Source organism: Acanthisitta chloris, unplaced genomic scaffold (genome assembly GCF_000695815.1).
Source record: "Acanthisitta chloris isolate BGI_N310 unplaced genomic scaffold, ASM69581v1 scaffold14572, whole genome shotgun sequence".
Taxonomy (NCBI): domain Eukaryota; kingdom Metazoa; phylum Chordata; class Aves; order Passeriformes; family Acanthisittidae; genus Acanthisitta; species Acanthisitta chloris.
Window position 1 is genome coordinate 41569 of NW_008659359.1, and position 4692 is coordinate 46260.

A 4692-nucleotide genomic window follows, 5' to 3' on the forward strand; every position below is an offset into this window, starting at 1 on the left:
CCATGGTGTCTTCAATTAAATTCCAGTCTGGATTGGGGCTGGGGGTTTCAGAGCTCCACCCCAAAGCTGTGCTGTGGTAGATGCAGCATCCCTGATTCAGCCTGGAGAAGAGAAGGTTGTGTGGCGATCTCAGAGCAACTTTTCAATATCTGAAGGGCCTACAAGGAGCTGCAGAGGGACTCTGTGTTAGGAACTGCAGTGATAGGACAAGGGGCAATGATTCCAGTCTGGATTGGGGCTGGGGGTTTCAGAGCTCCACCCCAAAGCTGTGCTGTGGTAGATGCAGCATCCCTGATTCAGCCTGGAGAAGAGAAGGTTGTGTGGCGATCTCAGAGCAACTTTTCAATATCTGAAGGGCCTACAAGGAGCTGCAGAGGGACTCTGTGTTAGGAACTGCAGTGATAGGACAAGGGGCAATGGGTTCAAAGTGAAGGAGGGAATCTAGGTTAGATGTTAGGCAGAAGTTTTCCCTGTGAGGGTGGTGAGACACTGTCCCAGGTTGCCCAGGGAGGCTGTGGCTGCCCCAACCCTGGCAGTGTTCACAGCCAGGTTGGCTGAGCCTTGAGCAACCTGCTCTGGTGGGAGGTGACCCTGGGCAGGGCAGGGGGTTGGGGCTGGATGATCTCTAAGCTCCATTCCAGCCCTAAAATTCTACAATTCTATGATCACAGAATAGTTTGTGTTGGAAGGAACCTTACATATCATCTCCTTCCAACCCCCTGACACAGGCAGGGACACCTCCCACCTGCTCAGGTTGCCCTTGCACCATGTCCCTGCTCAGGCAGCAGCACTGCCCTGTCTGTTACCTTCTCCTCAGCACAGACGTCAAGGCAGAAGCTGCACATCTCTCCTGTGTGCTCAGGCCTCACTCTGATCCCCCTGAAGCCACCACATGCCCCTGTTTGTGGCTCCCAACAGCTCCAAACCATCAGATCCGCCGAGCGCCGCGGGAGCGTGGCAGGAGCAGCACAGTCAGACTTTTATGGCCACAAAGGCCACGTCGCACCTGCTAACGGCTGTGACTAGACTTGCAGACAGCACCAGGTGTGCAGTGCAGCAGATTGCACAACTGGGTGTGCCTTCAGCTGTGTGCAGAGCCAGGGGGAGCCTGCTTGGAAATCGCCCTGATCCAGCAGAGCTCCTCTCTGGCCAGGGATCTGCTCAGCACGTGTCTCAGGAGCAATTCCCTCAGCTGCCCTTGGCCTGGCCCCAGCCCTGGCCCTGCAGGGAGTTGAGAATGTTTCTGGCCAGCAGGGAGGGATGGTGATGAGGGGGCAGGTGAGCAGGGCAGGATCACCCCCGAGCACCCAGGGGAGCGAGAGTGGCCAGGACCCTGCACCCCATCCTGCACCTGCCAACACCAAAATCACAGGCAATCCATCTTCTGTGTTCAGAGTGCCAGTCCTTCAGAGATGTTTAGTCAGGTCACTCTTTGGTGCTTAGAATCACAGAATCATCAAGGTTGGAGGAGATCTCTGAGATCATTAAGTCCAGCCATTAATCTGCCACTGCTGGAACCCCTAAACCCTAAACCAGATCCTTGAGATCCAGACAGGCTCTGAAACACCTCCAGGGATGGTGACCCCAACACCTCCCTGGGCAATATCCCAGAGCCTCAACACCACAACAGGGAAAACATTTCTCCTCACATCCAATCTGACTCTGCCCTGGCTCAGCTCAAGGCCATTCCCTCTATCCTCTCCCTGCAGCCCTGGCAGGACACACATCCCCCACCTCTCTGCAGCCCTGTCAGGGAGTTGCAGAGAGCCAGGAGGTTACCCCTGAGCCTCTTCTCCAGGCTGACCAAACCCAAGTCCCTCAGCCCTTGCCCATGTGCTCCAGCCCTTTGCTGCCCTCGTTGCCCTTGGCTGGACTCGCTCCAGTGCCTCAATGGCCTTTGGGCAATGAGTGCCCAAAGCTGAGCACAGCACTGAGCTGGGACCTCCCCAGTGCCCAGTCCAGGGGCATAATACCATGAGACAATACCATGAGGCCTGGGAACAGCTTGGGGCTTACAGCCACTTACAGTTGTAAAGAGCAGTACCGAACAGGGTCCATGTAACTTGCAAGGTGCTGGTGACATCTCCTCTGCCACCTCACAGTGAGACTGGCAGCAGCACTGCACCCAAAGCTTTATCATTTCAGGCTTCATTAGAAGTCTGAGTCATAACTTCAGGTTCATTAGATTATTTCCGCATCTCAAAGTCACATCGTAAAGACGACAGAGAAGGGAAGGTTTGGGTTATAAATGCCAAGCACTTGCCTGTACTCAGGGAGACACTGATCTCCTGGGGGTGCCTGCATGAGATCAGAGCTCTGCAGGCTGGAGCCAGGACTCATTAGCAGCAAGTTGGGACTGCTTTGTGCTGACCTGGCCACTCTCCGTGGATGTATGTGTGGTGGCACATCCAAAGGATGCATCAAAACCACAGATGGGATTTTAAGGTTCCATTAGAGGACCTTTATTTCTGCCTGGGCTTGGCCACTGTGTATTGGATTTGCTTCAATGATGATCTTTGAAATGAGCCTTGATGAGAGAAGTGGAATCTGAACTGCTCTGGTTTTATTTTTAAAAATATGAATCATCTACTGTTCTGAAAAAAAAAGGTTGAAGCCCTTTCCCCCTCGTTTTCAGACCTGTCTCATTGCTTATAAAAGTCCCTACCAAAATTAGCAGGGACTGACCTGCGTCCCCAGGGGGGAACTGATGGGTCCTACCCAGTGCAGGTGCTGGGATTTGAAGGCACTTCCATGAGTTGTGTATTTAGTGTGAGGTATCTCCTCCTGACCATCTGTCCCCCCATGGGCTCTCACCAAGGCCGTGGAGGCAACGGGAGTGCACCTGGTGAGGAGCAACTCCAGGCCCTGGGTGAGGCAGGTGAGGTAATGTTGGCTGAGGGAAAGCTCAAGGCATGGCATGAAGAGCCTCATTAGCAGTGTAGTTGTGTCCATGTGCAGTTCTGGGTGTAAATAAAAAAATTCTGCTCTGAGACCTTGGAGCTCTGAGGACTCTCCACCACACAGATTTATTTGCCCAAAATACTGCATTATACAGAGAAAAAAAAAAGCTTTTTGACATGTGTACACACACATTTCTTAGCTTGACACTAAGCAGATAAAAATCTACTGTGTCATTCCTAATTTTGATGGAATCAAAGAGATTCTTTGGTAACAACAGCCTGGAATAAAAGGCATTATTTATTCCAGACTGCAGTGGTTCATAGAGGCCTCAACAGCAATCAGGACACATTGTAGTACACAGAGCAGTAGAAACTCCACCTTAAATCACCTTCCAATGCAAATACACCAGACAGACAGAATTTATTTGCTTCTCACAACAACTCGGACCTTGACTCACCACAGAGCAGGCACAGTTCAACACAACTGGGGCTGAAGTGTCTGACCCTACAGACTCAGTAGGAGAACCAGCAAGTAGCAGTTCTAAAAGCTTTTTCTTCAAAAAAAACCCCATTATTTATACACCTATTTAGACAGACAGTGATTTAAAATCAGGCATTGGCACCATCAGGCTCCTGTGCTGCTGTGGGCTAGTTTGCATCCTCTGAACACCCTCAGCACTCCTGGAGGCACATACAACAAATAACACAAAGCAGTGCATAGTTCAATTGCCAAACTTGGTTCTCTTTCATTCATGCCCTGAACAGCTTCAGGTGACAAACAGTTCACACCTAAAATACACTTAGAGAACAAGTAATGCACGCTCTAATTAGGGCACTTCATTAAATTCAGCTGTGCTGCTCAGGATGTCTGTGCACAGCACAGGATTCCAGGTACTGCACAAATCATGATACAATCACAGTAAAGCACTTCCAGTCATTAGATTTCAACAAGTGCTGTCTGAGGGGTAGTCCATTCTTCCCCTTTGGGTGATAAGGAAACCAAGGGCACAGAAAACCTCAGAGAAATCACTTGTGTTAGTCACCTCAGAGCGAAATTAAAAGGATTTGGCCTCTCTACTCCTGCCCTGGAGGACAAAGTTTGATGTAATCAATCAGGTATTACCCACAGAGCAAACACAGCAGCATGTGTTCCAGCAGGAGCCCCAGACTTCCCTCCCACCCCTACCAGAGCTGCTCAGCATTGTAGTGGGGACAAACAGGAGCACAGACCCTTCCAGCTGCTCCATTGTCCCCGTGACACGTGAGCAGGAGGATTTACAGACGTGTTTGCTTATGAAATAAAGGTTTGCATGTTCAGAAAGGCAAAGGCCTCCCCTGCACAGGAGCTACACTGCACAGAGGACCTGCTCCCTGGGAGCTGTGCTGAGCTTGGGATCACAGTCAGGGCAGCTGTGGCTCACAAGGTTTGCTGCCTCCCTCCCAGAAAACATCAGAAACGGATGTGGATGAATATGAAGGACATGGAACTGTTGGAGGAAGTCCAGAGGGGGCCACAAAGTTGCTAAGAGCACTGGAGCATCTCCCCTGTGAGGACAGGCTGAGGGAGTTGGGGCTGTTCAGGCTGGAGAAGAGAAGGTTGTGTGGAGACCTCAGAGCACCTTCCAGGAGCCGAAGGGGCTCCAGGGAAGCTGCAGAGGGATCTGTGTTAGGAGCTGCAGGGACAGGACAAGGGGCAATGGGCACAAATTGAAGGAGGGAAATTTAGATTAGATATAAAGCAGAAGTTTTCCCTGTTCTGGTGGTGAGACACTGTCCCAGGTTGCCCAGGGAG